The 22791-nt window shown below is 40.8% G+C and overlaps 1 protein-coding gene across 2 annotated transcripts in view; it reads right to left on the bottom strand.

Moving 5' to 3' along the window:
• col8a2 (collagen, type VIII, alpha 2) overlaps positions 1 to 22791 on the bottom strand; it is a 50923-nt gene that overhangs the window by 15026 nt on the left and 13106 nt on the right. The gene's annotated exons all lie outside the window — the stretch shown is intronic.

Here is a 22791-nt window from a genome sequence, read left to right on the forward strand (position 1 = left end):
CTGTAAACTTGAACTGAAGTGGAGCTGCCGTGCCAGGGAGAGGAGGCCACCCCCCGCCACTCTGCTCGGCTCGGCTCCCAGAGTGCCAAATGGGTTTCTGCGGTGTCTGCATGGCTAGCTGCCCCGTCTGCCGAAGCCTGCCTTAATTAGCTTCTGCTGTGCTGGGAGACCAAGGCTGAGTCAGTGGGAACCAGTCTGGCTGCGGAAAGCCTGGCAGAGGACAAACTCATACCTGCAGGCCTGCTGCGCGTGTGGACCCCAGCCAGCACCAGTGGAGGGGGAGGGGGCTGCAGAGTTCAGGGGTGTGGGGGCGGGGGGGTAGTTTAGGGGGTGTCGGTGACAGAGTCCTGTTTCTCGTTGGCATGTTGAAAGCCGCTACAGATGTATGCTTCCCCCCACCCCACCTCCGTGCCAGACAGGTTTAAAGCAGCAGAAACACATCGGAGTAGACAGACAGGGGTGACGTCAGCGCCCGGACACGGACTGCACCTGCTGAAGCTGAGGGCTACATCAGACAGCCACAGGTAAATCACTTGAACATGTCTCTCTGGGGAAAGGAATGTGTTGCTTTCGATCAAATTGAAACTTGTACTTGTGTACCTGAAGACAATCAAATTAAATCAGACACTGAAAGCAACAAGATCCCTGTGTGGATGAAAGTGTAAGATCCCTGTGTGGATGCAAACATCTGTTGGCAGAAGAAGTGAGTGCCTGGTGAAAGACCGTATATCTGTGCCCAAACTGTGTGCTCCAGTCCATTGAGAACACACACAGGCCACACATTAATAGAGTCCGTTTGGAGCCTGCTGCCTTAACAGCACTGTAAAATTGCCCCCCTAATTGCGTCTGACAGGGATGAAGGAATTTAAATTAAGTGTTTACAGGGCTCAGTTGCAGACCACAAGATGCAAGAATACCTGTTATTTTTTGGTTTGGTTTAGTTCCTTTCCCTCTCGGCGTGCATGTCGTGCTTTTCCACACATGACAGATTAGACTAATGAAAACGTTCTGCACATTTTTAACTCGTCAACTTTCACTCAGACATCAACATCAAGGAAACTTAGCAGCTATTGATTCCAATTGGTGGTAGTTGTGAATAGCACAACATGTGGCAGATACATGGATAAAAAGAAAGAAAAACAATATAATTCAACACCTATACAGTACTGCATTATACAATTTAGACAAGCCGAGGAACGATTTTTCTGGTAACATTCTTAGAAGTATAAATTAAACCATTTTCTCTCAACTTAAATGCTGTAAAAGTCAAAGGAAGGAAAACAGTGATTTGAGTCACCTCCAATGTCAGTATATTTTCCACCAGACTGGTGTGTTGAATGGTTTTACAATGGAGGCACAGATTCTTTAACTGCTACACAAACACAGCACAGATGCTATGAAGCTCTTGCACAGAAACTGCTTCTAGTTACGGATGCAGGCAAACCAGCACATATGACATAAAAAGGACAAAAAGTCAGACGTGGCAAAAACCTGGAACGTGGGTTCACAATATATAAGGAACAACATGCAGAGAAAGACCATACATGTATGTATAGTCTGTATAGCACATATCCTGGGTCAATAACAAGCAACTACTTGACTTTTCTGTTTTCTGCATCTTTAGGGAACAAGTACTTGCAGATCTGATGTTTGTGTGTATGTGTGTGTGTGTGTGTGTGTGTGTGTGTGTGTGTGTGTGTGTGTGTGTGTTGGGGGGTAATTGTTCCCACGCCTACAATTCAAACAGTGGCCGTCATCAGAGGAGCTTGAATGGAAGACACTTCAGAGACAGAAACAGCAGAAGTGCCTGTAGAAGGACAGCAGTGTTCAGAGACATGCAGGTTCATGCTGAAGTCACTGTCAGCTGAACATCAAGGCATGGCCCCTCGCTAAGCTCAGCAGAACTACACAGCGGTGCCAAACAGAGGGCACACACCTGGCTCCCAGTTGGTTTCACCTGCCGCTCGCGATTACAGCTGGCCCCGTTTTCTCTAATTCACTCCAGGAAGGCATGGAAATGTTATTCTCTTGTTCTCTGTGTGAAATATCCATGCAGCTTGTGTGGGGCTGCAAATGCTCTTGTTTGGCAAACATGGATGTGGAAGCCAGTCCAGTTCACTGCAAAGGATCTAGTTTTACGTGGTTTCTCTGATTTATACTTCTATCCTGGGGACTGGATGTCTGTAGATGGCTGATGGGTGCCAGGCAGATTTTGTCCAGATCTAACCGTCTGTACTGATTATGCCTCACTGGTCTTTCCAAGATCAAACAAGCGTTTCTGTGAGGATATTAAGCTGGTTCTAAAATCTGGTTTTAAAATCACTGCTGATGCCACTGCAGTTATATCTTGTAGTCTTATATGCACAAGATTTAAATCAGGGTGAAATAGCACACAGTTCAACAAGGTCTAGTTTAGGATTTACTACAATACTTAAAAAAACATTGCAAGACATTTGTTTCAAATGATCTGATGTTTATGTGTTGATTCTTCCAGGGACAATAAAAGTTGTCATGATCAGTAACAATTTAGTGCTGGATGAACTTATCTCTGATTTGTAGTGATATTTAGTGACTGTGATAAAGAATGTGCTAATGCAATATTCTGTGGTAATAACACATTTATTACACTACAATCAATTGTCATTTACAACTCCTGGGCATATGTAATGATGACAACAACAACAACAACAACAATTATATTAATAATATGAAATATAAATACATAATAATAGTAGTAGTATTAATAATAATAATTATTATTATAATACCATATTCATAAAACCAACCTTCAACCTTCATTACCCAGCTTGTCTTTCTAGAGTGAACTGCTGCAGAGTCTCAGGCAGGATTTTAATCTTACCCTGGGCACAAATTGAGTCTACTTTGGCTTTAACTTAGCTAAGAAACTAAGCTTCCTTCGATTTAGCCTTTAAAACCCGTTGGACACAAAGACACTGAAACAAAAGCCCAGAAAGCCTCCAGAGTTTACATTTTAGTTGCGGCTGGTATTAAGTGAGTCTGTGCTAACTGCTCTCCTTGCAGACATTGTTATTTTCTTTTTTCTTATTACTGTAGGAATACAAAGACCCTGATGCCATTGAGCTCAAGACCAAAGTCAGGAAAAGTCTGTGGAGATCTTTAAATTTGTTAACTTATTGCTGTTGTTTAAGATGGTATCTGTGGGGTCATATTACCATTGCCACTACTACGATTTTTTATTTTTATTAAACATTTCATAATAATGGGATATTTCAGTATTCATGCGAATTCAGAGAAATGCTTATCACCTGACCACATGACTGTCCTCAGAACTCAGTGGAAGAGCCTGAGATATTAACACTGATAACTCAAAGATATGCAGCTCTTATTTGAAGGTTATGCCCTTTCTGTGTAAAGCTATTACCCGGCATTAAGACTTGGGTATCTAGCAGAGCTTGAAAATTAAAACAATATGAAATCCGGCAATTGCCAATTAGGAGAGCATGCTGCTTGAATATCTTCAGAAACAAAGCCGAGACAAAAAACAAAACTATAATAAATATGAAATAATTTGTCCGTTTACGGAGACAACTCCCCAGACAGGCAACAGAGATGGAAACAATGTTACTGTAGACCTGCCAGCTACTCACAGACAGGAATTAAACATTTCCAGAGCTGCACAAAAGGTCATCGGAGCACTTCACGCACATCAAGGAAGTTCACATGTTAATAACCTCCCCCATCTTGGTTGTTAGGGGTAATTAATTTGGATGACTTCAATTGCTGCTCTGTCGTTAGCGAGCGTCTGAGCTGAAGTTGTCACTTCCCCTTCACATGCCTAATAGAATGTGTTTATCGCATTTTATAAAGGTCTTGGAGAGGCAGTTAAAAAGTGTCATGCAACTGGTTTAGCAGCTACACACAGACTGATTACAGGGCGATCATGCTTCTCACATGGGCATGCCCCCACTTCCAGGTAAACTAAACAGGGCAGGCCGTCGAGACACAAGCAAACATCGCAAACCAACACCAAAATGGCAAGCAAACAACTCCCAATGACGCAGAGTGATCAAAACTATGAAAAGCTATTTTGGCGAACAATAAATAAACTTAAAAAAAATAAAAAGCGGAGAAGAATTGCTACACTGGCAGACAACAGTGACATTTTATTTAAAACAGATTTGCAATTTATTTTAGTTTTTTTGGTAACAGCTACCAAAATCCAAAACAGCAGAATGAAAGAAAAAAGGAAAGAGAGAAAAGGGGGTAGGGGTGGAGTGGAGTGGGGGGGGTGGGGGATGGAGGTGCTTTCCCTGCCAACGAAACACCACAGAATCCATGTGCCGAAACTATAACTGACCTACAGATCTCAAAGTGAGCCCTGGAGAATACAAAACAATACGACTTTTAACTCTAGACAGATAAAGATATAGATAGATAGACTGACAGGTTGAGTGAGGGAGAGGGAGAGATGACTAGATAAACAGATAGACAAGATGACAAACAGAATACATAAACATGAGATTTCTATTAACTGCATATTTACTACAAGAAGAATAAGGTTATTTTTCAAAAGCTATCCCCCCACACACAAACACAACCTCACCCCTTAACAACACTTAAAAGCCACTACTGTGGAAAACAAAACAACACAAAACACAGCAGAAAAAAAAAGAAGCCAGCCAACAGCAGAAAAAAAAAGTTACAAAATTCTCATCTGGTTGTTGGTAAGGGGACTGTCAGATCGGCGACTTGAAACACAGCAGGAAGCTCTGCGATCAGAGGAGAACAGAGGCGGCTGTGTTTCTTGTCTTGACCACAGCGTCCCTGCAGATTGCCAGTTTGCGGGAGAGTGAAAGTGCCGACCATACGGTCACTTTCTGCGCCAGATTTCGCTGCTGCACAGCTCAGTTTGAGCTCCCTTTCCCGGGCCAGTCCAAGTGACTCCTGGATTGAACCCAGGCAGCCTATTCCTTTTCCAGGAAAAGAAAAGCAAGACAGACGGACTGTCATGGACATTCCCCACTATTCTAGACTCCGTTTGTGCTGTGGCCTCATAAACCACACGAACAATGGGGGCCCTGACTGATCACTTCATCTTTTCATATTAAGCTAGGCAAAGCGAGCTCCAGAACCACCACCCAACTACCTTGTAGTTTTTTTTAACATTTATGCATTTCCATTAGCTGGGGTGTGAATCTAGCCTCACTTTTTTGTCCCCACAGACCTCCCACAGCCAAGAGGGAAGAGAAATAGAGTGTGTGTGTGTCTGTGAGAGTGATTGTGCATTTGTGAGTGAGTGTGTGGATGTGTCTGTGTGTGTGTGTGTGCACACATATGTTAGGACAAGAGGAATACAGAATTAAGAGGAAAATGGAGCCAAAGTTTCATAGTGTGACACTTCTTAACCATAAATCTCACTGATCTCACATCATCTCTTGGAAAACATGAGAATTCTCTGAAATAATTTATGTCTAGCAACACTTATCAGGCATGCGCTAGACATTTAATTGTGACTAACTAGCACTTAGTAAGTCACGATTTCAAGTATGTGTTACTAAATGGCTGTGGATTAGTCATCTCCTTGTGGAGTGATTGGGATTGACCATAATATTTGACAAACAAAGACAGATACGGTGGCCCTTCTGTGATGTATGAAGTGCAAGCTTGCCGCAAACTACAAATCTAGGATTTGGCCAAGAGGTGATGTTTTAAATAAATGGATACCAAATCCTTTTTAAGTCCTGCTTCTTTTTAACATTTTACTGCTGTTTAACTGAGAAGCATTTTCTGCTCTCAATCTAAACTTCTAAATTGCCCCTCTAATTTAACATTATTTTTTAAGACAGTGTAGGGGAATACTGTTCTAACTAATGTTAAAATGTTCTAAAACAGACAAACAAACAAACCCTTAAGCCCCTGCTCTCCAGAGCCGCCCTCTCTCCTCACTTTTTCTGTATCTTGATCAGGTGTGGCCCATTAGGGGTACAGTGATAAGTAATCAACCGCAACCACTCGCAACTCAACTTCTAAAATGGAACTGCTGCATTTCTGATATGAAACATTATAAATATCAGCAGATGGGCAATGTTTCAGTGTGTAAAGCTTGCAGTTATTCTGGTAAATGTGCATAATTACTGAAGATATTGGAATGTGTAAAGTTTTGCCATCCAATCACAAATACCCTGGTGGAATTTCACAAATATCAGCCTTCAACACGACCATCTGTGCTTGGCACTGCTCATGGCATAGGCAAAGCTACCACATACAGAAACACAGAACTGTCTGCTCAATTGAGTTTCCTTTTGTTATGGTTCTGAGCAGTCATGGGTACCAGCCTGGGGGGGAATGGGGCTTGGGGAATCAACACATATGTTCATTCAAGTAAGTCAGGCCAGCTGCCCTGGTCTCAGTTCCCTGATGAATCTAACATCAGGTGCTTCTGAAGCACTCCAGTGGGATTAAGAGAGACAAACAGGTCACAGTACCCATGTTATTTATAATTCCCCCCACCTCCTCGTCTCTGCTGTCTCTCAGGTGTTGTTTCTGGGGACATATGCATCCTGAGTGATTATTTTCACAGAGCTTGTAGATACAGTAGCCTCCTCTCCCTACACATACATAACCCCCCTGCCACACCTGGGGAATAGCAGCTGCAAGGTCCTTAATTTGCAATCCACATGTGAAAGACACTCTAGAGGACTAGCCAATCAGTACACATAATATTTATTCACCAAGAAAGCTCCCTGTTGCTTGTTGACTATTTAGCAAGACATACTCCTCCATATCCCAGTTACCACTGAGATCCTTGAAAGATCTCAGCCCTGAAAACTTCAAGAGATGCCAGAATAGGACATCAGAAAATGAAAGAGACACAAAAAATATATTTTTGTTATGACTAACAGTTTCCAAAGAAGTGTGTAGAGCACATAATCTATCCTTAGGTACAAAGACTATAGCAATCAAAAGTAATTGCACTAATTTCTTCATCAAACAAGAATCCTTAAGATACGTCCTTGTGGATTTTAGGCGATCATGAACTCTGATGAGCATGCCTAGAGTAGGCACTGTCTTCTCCACAGCCTTGAAGGAATGATGGACTGAATTCATAATGGCCTCATTTGATCACAGTAACATCCAGACAGGTTTGAGTGCTGTACCAGGTGCTGCAGGAGGAATGAGAGCTGAGCGTGTCTGCCTAAGTTGTGGTGTCTCTGCCAGCTTCACGATGGAAAAGAGATCCTTGCAGAGACCTTCGTATCAATGATATCAACAGCTATCAGGCATCTAGAATATGTGTTGGCAATGATTCAGGGTGAAGTTCCTGGATCCGTTCATATTTTAACTAAATGATGAGCCAGCAACGAATTAATCAAATGTTAAAGGATTCTGTGCTAAAATCCAGTGATGAAACAGAAACATGTTTTTGTTGTTTTTGGTTCACTGGATTTTCCCCTTTGAATATCTGTACCATCTCTTAAATATTCCCAGCTCACTGAAAAGTCTTCAACTATTTCAGCCTTTATGGCCACACTTATAAAGCTACACTTGTGAAACAAGCCAGAATGAATGAAGAAGAAAATGCCTTTGCTAAAGTGTACAATAATTATTTAATATGCCAAGCTCAATATCATAGTTTCATCCTTATTTTTTAATAATTCAATTTCAATTCAATTCAATGATGACACTAGCATGCTTTACTATTGTAAAATCTGGTCGTGATGAACTGCCTATAGCTTCCTTTTCCCTAAGCTTTCACACATACTATCACTTAACTTCACATCATAACTGACTTTCTTTCATGTCATACAGTACAGCCTCTGTCATTCGCTAGGTATTGCCATGCTTTCCTTATGCTGCCCCATGCTAAAGAAAATCAATGAAATAAAAATAAAAATGCAACAATGTCTCATTCTCCTCTTTGCTTCAGAGGTCTGCTTTTCCTCTTACCTTCTCAGAGAATCGCAGTGAGGGCTCTGGCAGTCGAGTAAGTCAGCTCGCTCATGCACTCTCTCTCTCTCACCACTGAAAACATTGCTGTGTGACTACTTTTATTGTGCACTGCCAGCCCCTTACGTCGCAGATCTTTAGCGTGTTTTCTCTAAACATTTGCATGTGCCGCTCTCTCTCACAGACAAAGTGCTCATTTTCTTGGGTTCCTAACAACAGTGAGGGAGGGGGCAGAGAGACCGGGCCTGGAGAGGAAACAAATATGGTGGGGGTGTGGGTGTGTCTGCGTGGGTGAGCGTGGGTGGATGAAGAGCGACTGGGCAAGTTGTTCCAACTGCCGTCGTTAATAGTATATGCTCTCCCGGATCTCTCAGAATCGCTGTGCACGGCCTCCTTTCTGCTCTTCTTTTCTATGAGCTCTGGCTGGCCTGTGAGCAGCCAAGCAGAGAAACGTGGGCCAGTGAGGGAGCGTTGTCTTTCAAGAGTTCTAGTTGGGTTAGAAAAGAGGTTCTATTGTCATATGGGTCAGGAGATCTCTCAGATCCCTTCCAGATCCTGATGAAAGTACCTCCTGTTTGGTGGCTATAGCAAACTCCATTCTGCAGACACATCAGGTGTCAAGCAGGCAAAGACCCATGCACAACAGGAGCTGTACTTGTGTTGTCACCCCAGCACACAAAATCCATTAAGCAGGTCTAATCCATCCCAGAAAATTGAATATATAATCATTATCTGGGATATGTCCCAGAGGAGCAAAAAATAAATGTGTCCAATAGCTTGTATCATCTTTCATAGAAAAGCTATGGTCTCTTCATATCACCAACCATGTGTTTTGGAATTATAAACAGATTGCTTGTGAGACTTACACTCACATTGGCTGCACAACTATGCTCACCAATGAAAATAAATCTTGACTGCAAGAGCAAGAGGCTGTATTTATTATTTTGTTTGGAATCGAAAAAGTACTCCGGGTTGTGCATATTTTCCCTCGGTTGTACTCATCTCTCCCTTCATTGCTGGAGTGTTTAAAATCACAATGCAGTGAGCTCGGCGATATAGATGTCTATTGATAAATGCAGCTGTCGTAGGGGAGAGTGACATCAGCTCAGTTTTATTCAGGATGCACAACAAATTGCTATGACGACCGACCCCTGAATTAAATACCACATTTAAGAAACTAAAACAGGCTTGCGTGGTAACAGCAAACCATCGATACCGTCTAGACACCGCTCTACGCTTGAGATGTGCTTGGAAAGTAGCAGTGTTCTGCATGGAGTGCGTTTAAACATTGTCCTTTTCCATTTAGGACATTAGTTCACAAGGTCCTGGCGTCGCTCTCCTATTGAAATCGCCGAGTGTGGACAGGACGTCTTTCAGAGTTTTCCATCTCCTGCAGGGGAATAGCCCGGTCAAGCCTGTGAGACATCCAAACCTAAGCCAAATACCAACCCCCCCACCCACCCTATTCATTGTCCACTCTCGCTGCACCTCTAGGCATTGCTGGGTCTTTTCTGTGCCCAGTACATCGCAGAATGAAACCCCAGCTTTCATATGATGGTGCCAGTAGGTCAGATGTATTTTGAGTGAGCTGCATTTTAATTGAGTTATGCAGTGTGTGTGTGTATATATATATATATATATATATATATATATATATATATATGCCCAAAATATGTAATCTCTAAAAGTGGTGATTCTCAATGCCATAACTATGGGGATTTCCCAAGTCTCTTTTAAAACAGCTCTATTAAACCAATGGTTCCTTGTTTTATTGTGTTTCTTGTTGTGGTCCATTGATTGCATAAATAAGACTACCTGAGTCTGACTACAAGGTACTTCGCATTTTTGACAGTGGGTGCTGAGGTGTCTCCCACGTCTGTCGGCTGTACAGGCACTGCAGGGCGGAAATTATTTGCAAGCATCGTTCAGACCGTTTGGAAGAGACTCAGGATCATAACTCTTCTATTGAGGTACAGCGTGATGTAAGCAAGAAAAAATGTGAGCACAAGCTCCTAGGTCCTCTGGAGAATTCAAAGAAAGTAAGAGGAAGAAAAGGTTGTTCTTTCACACTGCACTATATATACTGCATTTGTTATATTCTACATTTGTATGTCAGTGCTCGCTAAACAGCCTCAAGCATGACTGAACACTAAACACTAAACACAGTTTCACAGCTCTCCCCCCCCACATTACTCCTTTATTAGAGCGACTCCATTATGAGAGTTGTGCAGAACATTTGATTACTGGCCCCGAGAGCGCAGTCTTAAAGTCCTCCACAGACAGAACAAAATATATTGTTGCGCCTACGTTCAGAGGTTTGTAAAATAAAACCATTAGCCTTGCCCTAACCCTACGAAAAGGCAATAAAACTGAATGTAAACAGCAGCCACAGTCAGTTTCATTCTGTGAACTCTGGACTCTTGCAAGTACAGAGGAATTTGTAAAACGTTTTCTCCATGTAGCTTTGCATTTGGGGCAATTTGGAGTGATTTATCTACACCGCACTCCTGTTAACCACAGGCTCTGGGTTGCTTGTGTGTGCACGCATGCATGCATGTATGTGTACGTGTGTCTTTTGTAGAGAATAGCTTGGCCTGTGTCACAATGTCTTGGCCTGTGTCACAATGTCTTGGCCTGTGTCACAAAGTCCTGTTTTAGCAAGCAGACTGTGCTTGGAGAACATTCAATTTCAAATGTGTTTGTAATGTAACTTGAGATAGTGGCAAACAACACAGCCCATCTCATCCCCTGCATCTGCATAACATCTACGGTGTTTAATGTACAAGAGAATAAAAATTATACACAAGATCCAATACATTGAGATCCAATTTAAAAGTTAGTGTGGTATGCAAAGAGTATGTAGATGGGAAAGATGCAAATTCATAAATGCTCACTACTGATTTATAGGTAGGATTCCTTTACTGGCAGGTGGACATCCTAGTCCTAGACAAAGTCTATTTGACAGAGAGGCAGAGAAGATACATCTCTGACTTGGTTCTTTAGCTCTGAGGGTTGCTGATGCTTCAGAATGGGAGAGGAGAGGGAGGCCGGGTGCTTGGAGAGCTCTGTCTAGACAGTGCTGAGAGCTTTTCTTTTGAGATCAGTGGGCAGCTACGGAGGGATCAGCACCCCTGAGTGCATTTACTGTCTTCTCCGGGGGCTCCAAGCTTTCAGGTGCCAGATTAATGCTTCTAGTTATCCCATTCCTTGGCAAAGCAATGAGGAGTTTGTTGTTCTTGTATCATCTGTGTGTACTATAAATGAAACACAGGATTGACTACGGCTCAAAATAGATTGGCTTTCTTTCCATTGGTGGATATAGACCTCCCACTGGGGGTAGGACATCCATTTGAGAGCCCATTCTTTAGTGAAGAGATGGTGTGCATTAATTACTGCCAGGGTACAGTCAAATACATTTTCTCTTTACTCTGAAGCTCATATGGTCACAAGATACCAAGAGCATGATTTATGAATACTTTTAAATACAGCAGTACCTAACATTCCAAATGTAAATTTGCTGCAATGTATTACAGTAAAAATGCAGTAATGTACAATGCTATGAGGGTGTCATGGGTATATTCATGTTAGGATACTGAAAATCCATTAAAGCTATGAAGAAGAAAAAAACAATTGTAAATGTACCTCCTCTGTCCAAAAGTGATATTATATATTCTACCTTTTGCGCTTCAGTTTGGCTCCAGCTGAAGCCACGTTAAAATCTGATAACTGTCTTCAGAAGCGCCAATAAAAATGTCTGCCAATGCGACTTTCCCATCAACAACGTATGAGCTGCAAATGAGGGGGAAACTGCGAGTGCAGCTCAGAGGCAGTGGGAAGGGGGGCAGTGTAAATCTTAGCACAGGACAGGATAAGTAGGGCTGTCAGGAGGGGGATTAACTCAATACTTCCTCTTCAAGAATCATGGCTTGGACCTTGAAATCCTTTCTTGTAGTTTTCTTGTTGTTGTTTGTTTCTTTTAATGGGATCATTTATTTATCTAGTTGTCTGTTTGTTTATTTATTTTTCCATTAGTCAGTTGCAATCTTTGTCACAGATCCAGTGTATTTAACGTATTCTGTTTAAGAAGTTATGTAACATGGACATATCGCAAACACTTGATTTATACTTTGTAGTACAGAGGAAAGGCACACAACGTTTGACTAAAATATAAAATAAAGATGATTTTGTACATTTAATTCTATTGTATCGATGTGAATTACTTGTCAACATCAACAAATAAACAAATACATATTTTCAAACATGCACATGGAATGATTTTAACAGCTGTTCCTCACTGTAAACATGGAGAATTAAAATTGCTTTATGGTTAATAGGCTATTCAATTCCTGGGTCTCTCTCAAACAGACAGCCACCTGGCATGGGAAGTGAAAGGGAGGTGTTATATGATGGGGACAACAACCAGAGAGAGCTAAATCTGACACAACAAGAAACATAACTCTACCTGCTAAATAGCATTCTATCTCCTGCCAAAATCCACAGAGCAGAAGCATTAAGCCATTGAGACACTAGACTCCACCAAAAGGTATATCTAATGGTTCCTTTTCAGCAGCACCAGATCGCCAAAATCAAATATCATACCGAACAGAGAAGAAAAGGGAGGCATAAGAATATTAAAGCAGTGCACATCAGTTCTGGTTTGATAATCATCTGGAATAGCACACGCAAATGAATTCAGCAGGAGATTCAGACCTTTCTTGCTCGTTTGCATTTGCAGTCCGCTGAATGGCACAGAAAGCCTTAAAACCTCTGCAGGATTGTCTGAATTCATAGTCCCTGTCATTATCCTGTAATGAACTCATTGCTCATGCATGTACAACTTTAAATGAAAATACTCAGAAGCTTTTTAATGGCTTGTCTGGACTGTTCCTGCTGCTGTAGTTGTTAAGAACAACTCGCCTCACAAGGGGCTGAGAGCCCGTAGCTGTAAATCAAGATGACTGCTTAGATAAGGCAGGGAAGATTATGACAAAGACCCACTTGCTGCTGGTTGTTATTCATATCACAACTGGAGTTGCATTCTCCGTCTCTTAATCTACATGAAAAACATAGAATTCCCATAGCCCCCCACCTCCAAACCCCAAATCCCTCACATTGAACCAGACTATACACTCCTCTCCCACATTAACAAACAGAAAGCAACAATATCCATCATCATTATCCCTGAAACAAGCTCCTACTCTGAGCACAACAACCTCTAGTATAAATAAGTACGTTTATGGCCCCTGCGAGTTCAGGTTAATTGGCCAGTGGCCCGAGTAAACTGTAAATTAAGCGGCGAACGCTGGGAAGGTCACTTTCCCGCAATGATCGATGGGGCTAATTATCAACTTGAGCAGCTACTTTGCCAAACTTGGCAAACACACAAAGAATGGTGCATTGGGGTGGGGGGTAAAGCTTCAAGAAAAGAAAATTAAAATATCAAACACATTATAATTTAGCACAATGAAATCAACTGTAAAGTTCAGAAAAATCACGAGGGAGAATGTTATAAAGTAAAAACTCACGTCCTAAAGAAATGGGGAAACGTTACTTGGCGGTCACTGAGAAACTGGACAAGACATCACTCACACTCACACTGTTTTTATTCAACTTCACCACAGGGCACAGACATCATTCTAGGAATAGAATTCGGAACTAATTTTGAATGGTAAAGATTCTATAATTATAACATGTAAACTCTAGACAGACTTCTTTTGAGGTGCCTTAACCGTCACATTAATAAAAAGCAGTTTGGTTACAATCCCATGCTTGATAATTCATTGCTCATGATTTTGCATCTTGTGGGTGGACTGTCAAGTTGGCAATGATGTTATTAGGAAACAAAAACATATTTATGAAAGACCTATTGAACAAGAAAGGTGGGGTTTCCATAGAAAAAAGGATGTCTTGGGCGTTTTAATGCATTTCAAGGGAACTTTTAAGAAAATAGCTAATGGTGAATGTGATGCAAGTAGGTGCATCTAGCCTCTGTAACCAAACACTCCCCTCCCACAGTGACATACCTATCAATGTGTGATTGTGACCTGGCAAACCCAACATTGCCATGACAAAGTGAGCCTGTAATAGCCTTGACATAACATTTATAAAAGTTTTCATGCTGCATTGTGCATCTCCCTTCACTCACTGTTCTAACACTGAGAGTAGCAAAGTGTGCAGTACATCTCATTCCAAAGAAGCGGAGACTGTTTTACAAAATAAAACCTCTCCGTAGCATATAACCTGATTTTCCTTGATTTCCGTCGTCAAGAAAGAAACACACATGGTAGAGATCCCATCATGTTGCTACTCAAGTTGCAGGCTGGTTTTAGTACAAGGCATTGTCATAATCAGCTGTGCAATGTACTAATAAAAACACATTGAGCTATTAGACGTTTAATAATGAAGATTTTGAACTCTGAGGTGAATTGGAATAGTTTGGAGAACTGATTGAACTTTACTTATGCTGATTTATTTGCGATCTGGATGTTGCACAGGGAGTTTGGCTTAATGGGAATTGAAGACCAGGCTAAACAGACCCATTCAGGAAATTTAAGACTGTAACAACAGCAGGCAGAGCTGGGAAATTATTGTTTGATCTGGGACCCAAATACTTCTAAACTTCTTTAGGTTGAAATGCATTTTTTTTTGTTTTATAATTCTTCCTTTGATTTATAACTCCTTTTACAAATTCCAGACTGGCTCTTGAAAGACCTCCATGTTATTGCTTGCCAGGTGCATAGCTGTTGGGCGGTCTGGCGCCCTTCTAAAAAATAAATAAAAAAATAGGTATTTTATGAGAAAGTTCCTGTTTAGAAGAGATTTTTTTTAGGGGTGAGGGTTGGGGTGTTACAATGAGGGGCAATGTTGAATTGACAATCACAATCACAGGCTAAACCAATCTAAACCTTTACACATACAGTCATAATGTCTGTGGCTGCCAAGGTGTTCAACCAGTAATGGGCACTGAACTGAGTATGGGCTTCGTCAGAGCCAACTGACTAGACTTTCCCTGGAGCTCAATGGGAAAAGGTGCACCAGCTTGGACTTGTTAATACAGTGGGAGACAATTGCCAATCCCCCATAAAAAAGAAAATGTCAATCTCTCATTTAAACAGCTGGGTTTAATTTTTTCCATTTTTTTTTTTACCATTTAATATGGTATCTGAAGTGTAAATACTTGTAAGACGAATCTTAGTCTAAGACTCCACAAATCTCCCAAAGCAAACTCTTAAATTTTCATGGTGCATCATCTCCCTCAGCTGTTGAGTGAGGGGCTCTTTGCACTTGAAAACAATGTGACCTTTAGATTTTTGAGGTGTCTGGAGCCTTTTTAAGACATCACCTTTCTCCTTGCAGCTTCTTAATCCTAGATCTGACGAAATGGAGACTTCAATAAACTGAGCATCTGTCAATCAAATCCAGCAGACCATCACCTCCCTCTGCTTCCCCCAGACACGACATGACCTCAGATGACTCAAGCCAATTTAGCCAAGTATAATCCACTTCCAAGGGTCAGGGGTGAAGTCTCAGAGGCAGTTTTGCAGTCAGTGGTGTTTGTGTTGTGTTTCTTCTTTAAATGTGTCCTTCTGTTTTGAATTTTCACTTTGTTTTCCTTTTTGTTTCTCTCTTTTTCTTTTAATTATTACCGAGAGGCACAATCCTTTGGGTTGCCAACATTCCTGAGACGATATATATCCCGAGAATCCCAGGCCAAAGTATAAAGCAAACAGACTTGGGGCCAGAAGTGTTCAACTTGACAAGATTACGGAATGAAAGCACTTGTATCATGCCGACTTTGATTGCTTAGATATCTGACACTGATAAGTATACACAATAACAATACAAAAAAGGACTCAACATATTTTTCATGCACTTATTCCTCTTTCTCGGGGGGGATCGATTTGGTACAGCTGAGGTTATGTAAGGGTGTAATCCTGTCCATTAAAAAAAAAAATCCCTTGGAGAACCTTTCATGTGATTTTGCAAATATAACATGTTTTTCCCATACTTTGACTGCAGGCTTTATTTATCATTTAAGATCGGTACCACATGTTACCCTGAATTTGTTTTCTTTGCTAAGCTGGCTCATGCATTGCCAGACACACAATGAGGGAAAACCTGCAAAACAATAATAAAAATAATGAATACTCTATAAGTGGTTCGACTTCACGTTTTACGGCTGATGTGTGATTTTGTCAGGGGTGTTCGAGAGTCTTAGTGGAACGGTAACATATGTGTTACTGAACATTTATTGTACCCACCTAATTAAAAGACAATCTGGCTCTCTTTAAAAAAATTACAAACAAAATAAAAACGCAAGCATATAACATTTCTGTAGTTTCATTAAGGGTTTATGATGTGGCATGTCTCAAACGCAAGGAGTCAGCCTTGACAAGAAAGTAAAAGTACATGGTCGCATTTTCCGAATGAATCCATCTGAAATACAGCACAGAGTAATCAAAACGACCACAGACACGTTCTGTGCTCCAAACCAGACCTAAACCAAAATTAAATCACCACATGACGCCTATTAAAATAATCACAATCCTTGCCACTGAGAGCAAGGGGGAAGTTGATTACTGTTATTATCACTATACTGTTATTGTTAAATGAATGCAATGATGACCTTTAGTTTTTAATGAGCTTGTGTGCATGCAGTGAATGTCCAATGGCTTCAATCCATCTATCGATTTTGATCTACAAAATTCTGTCTTTAATTAATTTATTTTCAATCTTTTCTGTAGAGAATGTAAAAACAAACAAAACCAATTACACCCTCTTAATATTATTCCGTCATTACTTCCCGTGACTGATGTCAAGTCTCATATTAAGACTAATGTACGTTTTTTGAATACTATGAAAGAATAAATAAAACTAATCATCTTTTTTAACCTAGATCAGTTGTTACAATTTCCTACCATTCTCAATTAGTCTGAAAACAAAGCAAAACTACAACAATACTATTACTACTACTAATAATAACAATAATAATAAATCCATTTCATAGCTGTCTCACATGCAGAAAGACAAAGCAGAAAGTGTCACCGGACAGTGAGAGAGCAAATGAGACGAGAGGAGACCTCTGGTAGAGCAATTATATTGTTCCTGAAATCCGCTGCTTTGTGGAAATACATGCCCATTGCCAAAGTATACGCGTGCCTCTTGGTATGAGGTTCTGTACTGAAAAGGGGTTTTATAAGAGACTGAGTTCAAAAGCCTGTCTCATTGAAACCGAGTATTAGTTCTACAGGTGTTTCAAAGCCAGTGCTTACCCTTCTGCACTTCTCCCATATGCACGTTTGGACATGTTGCGTCCCTTTAATGATTACTTGCGATTTTATTTGAAACCGCCCCAGCCCAGGTGCTATTTATAGTACTTCTCTTGTACAGTTTTGGATTGGCATCTTAAGAAAATGAGATGATGTGGACCATTACCCAATAAGAATGCCCTGCTGCTTCACACTGGAGCGTGTGTTCTCGAATCATTCCAGTAAAACGGGGCTAAATATAGCAACTGGTGCATCAAAATGTGCACTGTGAACTGAACTTAAATAGATAGGTCATTGTTATAATAAAGTTAGCTTAATTATTATAAGGAGATTACTTTCAATACATTTGATTTGATGATCAATGTGCTCCTGAATGGGAATCAGATGCAGAATAAAACAATACTTTTGTCTATAAATCTAGCCACACAGAGGAAGGTCCTCTAACCAAGTAGAGACTCTTACTGTTAAGCACGTGCTTGCATTCTTGAGGAAGTGAATTACAGTGCTTTTGTCTGCAGTGATAAAACATTCCACATGGAATCTAATCTCTGGGCAAAGCAGAAGGGTTGGCTAAGACATTCTGTATCAAGAGGACAAAAGCAAAACAAAACAAAACCTTTTCCCACAAATCTTAGGTGAATGAAATCCATTCATTCAAAATGCCATTAAAATAATACCTTCAGAGGACAGCTCAATCTGTTTGATATGATCTTATTTGGTTTAATATTACTCTTGCAGTATGTTGTAAGTGGGACAGTCCGCAGTCAGAGTCTATTATGGAAATAACATCTCTCACAGAGGTTTTGCTTAACACATTCAATGCATGATGGGAAGCAGAAGTGAGTCAAAGATGGCATTCTGCAGCCTGGGGATGTAATGACTCAATTAAGTCCCATTGGGCCCTGGTGAAAATGTTCCAAATGGGACCACCAGGCTGCTCTTTTGCAAATTTGCACCCTTAAATGACATAACAAGCCACCTGTTTGTAAAAGGCTGTCCTTACTAGACAAGCACTCAGATTATACCAAGACTTACATGCATAGTCATTGGGTTATATATTTACAAAATGAGACCGGCTTGTAATAGACAGTTGTGTCCTGTGTGGATGTTTTCTATGAAGGGAAATGGTTGGTACAGGATTGTAAAACTAACTACTACCATAGTCTGTATCACAGCAAAGACCTGTACATATTCCCACACGGTGGTCTCAATAGTTTTGTTATCATGGTATGCATTTATTTTAGTACCTATACAATGTCATTCATTATGCATTAACAAGCTTCCTTGTTCTGCATTAAAAAAAAAAAAATCTACAATCTCAGCACAGTTATGGTGACAGTCTCCTTTCTGAGCTGAGAGTGGGCACAGAGAACCACTGGCCTGCCAGTCAGCCCTTGCCAGCTGGCCTCTGGTTTAAGAGCTCCAGCAAAAAACTGTCAGAGAGACAAAAGGAAAAAAACAAAGAAAGAATGCAAAAGAAAAAACTGATATAAAACAGAGAACATAGAGGGGGAAACAGTGACGCTCCGGAATTCTGTGCAATGTGTTGAAATGCTATCTGCTCCAGTGAAGTTGCACCTCATTTACTGATACATGTGGTCCTTCCCACCTGCAGAGACTATAATCAATGGCTATTCAGGTTCTTCTATACCAGCGGTCTGCAACCTGTTCCTGGAGATCTTCCATGCAGATACCATTTTAACATATTTGTGACTGATTAATTAAGCACAATGCATGCCCAATTAAGGGAACGCTTGAGGAGTATTGAGGTGTTTGCTGCAAAGGATCTCTGAATGACTGAATTGAATATCCCCAATCACTGTTAGGCTAAATGGAAGCTGGGTGATTTCAAAAAGGGAACAAACGTATCCCTTCATCTCGCGGAGTTCATCCAAGGGAATTATTTCAAGCAAAGAAGCATACAAATATTTGATACACAGCTGAAGGGAATGTATGTGGTTATTTAGTATATAAGACCACCATGCAGCAAATCTAATATACTTAATAGTGTGGCACAAAGTCATTTGTTGTGGTAAGCATGGAAGATTGTATCCCTTTGGGGAGATTTTAAATGTATAACACTGCCACGCTGTTGTCAGAGGTTTGCAAATATTTTTATATATTTTCCCATTCAGTAATTTGTTATTCTGTTGGAATTTAGAATATGTTAATAAGCAGTTTATACACTTAATAGACAAAGGGTAACATTAATAATGCAGTTATAACCATAATATAGTATGTCTGTTGTAATATGTGCCCTCATGCAGGTGTGATTGAACACCAAACCTCATCTGTGTTGTCCAATAGCTATTATTATTATTTCTTAGCAGACACCCTCATCCGGGGCGACTTACAAAATATAAGCACAATACAAAGCTATAACATCTTGTTTCCAATTGCAAAGAGTTAAATGCATTAAATGGATTTGCTTTTCTGGGTGAGAACTGATTTTTAAATGTTAACAATAACATGAATATTATATTTTTGTTTGTTATGCATCATCAATTCATATTGCATAGCTTACTTACTAACTTCCATAGTTCCAACTTGTTTGCATGATGTGTTTGCATATTGTTTGCATAAAGTGTGTCCCATTCACCTCAATGAGAGTCTACACACTTGGTCCTTGTTGTTTCACCCTGAGTGAAAAAGGACTAGATGCGATGAAGATGTAACGGGAAAAAAAGAGAAGAAAACTAAAACATCTGACATTACCATTCCTCTGCCTTCCTCTCATCTCCCTGGAGCTCCCTCCCTCTCTATAATGCTTTCTCTCATTTATTCTCCCTTCCAACTTTACCCTCTGTCTCTTTTTTCCCCTCAAAAAGAGTGTCTGTGGTTTTTATTGGAATGACTTACAACTGGTCTTTTGCTGCCTGACTGTATGCGTGTGTGTGCGTCTGTGCATACCCTGGTTTCCATTCACTTTGCCAATATGCATTAAGCCCCCATCCCCGCCCGGCCCCCTGCTTTTCCCCACACACACACCTCCAGTTTCCCCCACCCCTCTTATCCTTGTTGCAGTAAACACTGTGTAAAATAACACAGCTGCCAGACACTCTATTGGGTGGGAATTGCTGGTTATTAGTGGAGCCCAGTATCACAGGTATAGTGCCATGTGGGTTTTGGCAGAGGAGAGGCAGAGACAGCTAGCAGGAGATCAGTCCTCTGAATGGCCATACATAAACAAAAAGAGAGCGGGCTGCAAAGAATATGTGCTATTAGAGCAGAAATTTGAAATGTATACCCAAGGTCTAGTCATTTTCTTGAACACTTTTTCTTTTCCTTGAGATTTTACTTGGCCAGTGGTATGTTTGGATATGATTGTATGAGGCCTGTGGGTCAGTTTGTCCTTCTGTCACTCCTTTTGTGAACTGCTTTTTACAGCTTGCTGCATCCCAGAAAGCACAGTAGCATTCTGAGCACTGTGGAGATAGGGGTGGTGAAATGCACTGAATAGTACTTTTGTATGCGTGTGTGTTTTTTCTATTAAAGGAGACATATGCACTACTACAGGAGAGATGCCGCTGTTTTCTCGTTTCTTGACTTTGTGACTATCATTTTCAGCCTTTACATGATTCGTATGCGACTTGATTTCCCACAAACCCCTGAGGAAATGGTCTCTGGCTACCCAGGCTGCTCTGGGATGTGCATTTTTACGATCTGTCTCAGACTAATCAAGATGTGTTTTTTCCCCCTCTCCCCTTTTCCCGAATGTCTGTTTGCTGCCGGGTGTTGCTTTAATTGCCAAATTATGACATAATCACAGCCATTCCATTTCAAACAGAAAAACTTTGAAAGGGAGAAGAAAGGAGCCGAGTGCTGGAAATCTAGATCTACAGTCTGTTACACAATTATAACTAAGATTAATGAAAAACAAAGTCCTTTCTAGGTCAGCCTGTCAACTCCAAGGGTAATAATTAAAGGGGAAAATTAGTATACTTTTTAAACATAGGTGGAAACTCATAAAATTAAATGGTAGAAAAAAATAAATTGCATTGCTTGAGTAGAAAACAACGACAAAAAGCACAAGATGAAAAACATTCTGGGAGTATGTAATTGCGTAAGTATTTGGACTAATTTTAAAGATCTGACACGATGCACAGCCTGATTGCTCTGCACACACTCACTGAGGGCCAGGAGGGGAGACGGGGGTTCACAAGAGGTAGATTAAACTTTTAAAGTTTCTACACTACAGTTTCCTACTTGTTACTCTTCTTTTCACATGTATGGCCGTTCAGTGATGGGGTAAGTTCACTGCTTTGTGGTGTGGGTGATCAGGGTTTGAGATCGAACCCCCAGTTCATTACGAGAGAGAGAGAGAGAGAGAGAGAGAGAGAGAGAGAGAGTGGAGAAAAAACCCACAGCAGTATGCTTGTCCTGTTGACAACATTTTGCCAGTGCGGTTCACAGCACACTGACACGAATCATCCCAGACCCCAGAAGTGTCAGAAAACTAGCAAAAGGGGTAAAATCAGACTAACAATGCAAAGCAGGTCCAATGACTGTGAAAGCCTCCTTTTAAGGAACTTGGATGTTTGAAATCAACTAAATCAACAAAATGCTCTCCCAGGAGATGCAAATGGGAAGCTTGCTGGCAGGAGCCGCATTCCTTTAAATCCGCAGGCTGCTCTTGAACGTGATCCTCATTAGCAGTGCATGCCCTACTGACATTCTCAATTTCATGAGCTAGCTACCTGTAATTACATCTACCCTCTGCCAAGCTCTGAGCCAATGTGGTCAGAGCCATAATGCACCTGTCCCTGGAGAGCTGTCTTAAACGGGGGCCGTATTGAGGTTAATTCCAGGAAAAACAAATTAGATCACCCTCCCTCCCCAACGCTCAAGAAAAGAAAGACAAATTCTGCCCACAAGTGGGACCACTCACATTGGGTTGTGTACCCCTGCGGCTTCATACACCACATCCTGTCTGTCTGGGCACCATGGTGGAAGCTGGTGCTGAACTGCTTTGATTGATGGAAAACAAACATGGTGTGCTCGGGGTGTTGCTTTAAAAAGCATAGGAATGAGAGCTGAGCAAAACCTCTTAATAAGGACGCGGGAACATGGCAGCTTCTGTAACAATGACATCAACAAGAGAAAACCCTCAAACTGAAAGTGTTTGACTAATTATACAAAGGGGGGGGGGCGGTATTGGAGTTTTTTTGTACCAAGCAGAGCCCATAGCTATTACAGAAACATAAATATGGCAACACAAGCTATCATTTAGAGATATCTTCAATTGCATTTCAAGATATCTTTAAATGATTAATATATCTGTAAGTGTATTTAAGATACTTTTACACTGTGAGAAATATATTTAAATACTGAAAGATATGTTGAGATACATTTAGATATATCTAAATTACTCCATATTAATTTAGATATGTCTGTAAATGATTTATCCTCTAAAATGCCATGAAGTGATGAACTACACTGTCCCAGTTGTTGCCTGCTCTTCTACAGCATACCCCACAGAGATATGCAGGACTCTGATGTATTGCTCTGTGCCTGAGTTGAATCTAAGGTCTAGACCAAATCCAAAACTTGGCCTTAATTGTAAATGGAAACAATATCACTAACACCACATAAC

Source organism: Amia ocellicauda, chromosome 11 (assembly GCF_036373705.1).
Source record: "Amia ocellicauda isolate fAmiCal2 chromosome 11, fAmiCal2.hap1, whole genome shotgun sequence".
Classification (NCBI taxonomy): Eukaryota; Metazoa; Chordata; class Actinopteri; order Amiiformes; family Amiidae; genus Amia; species Amia ocellicauda.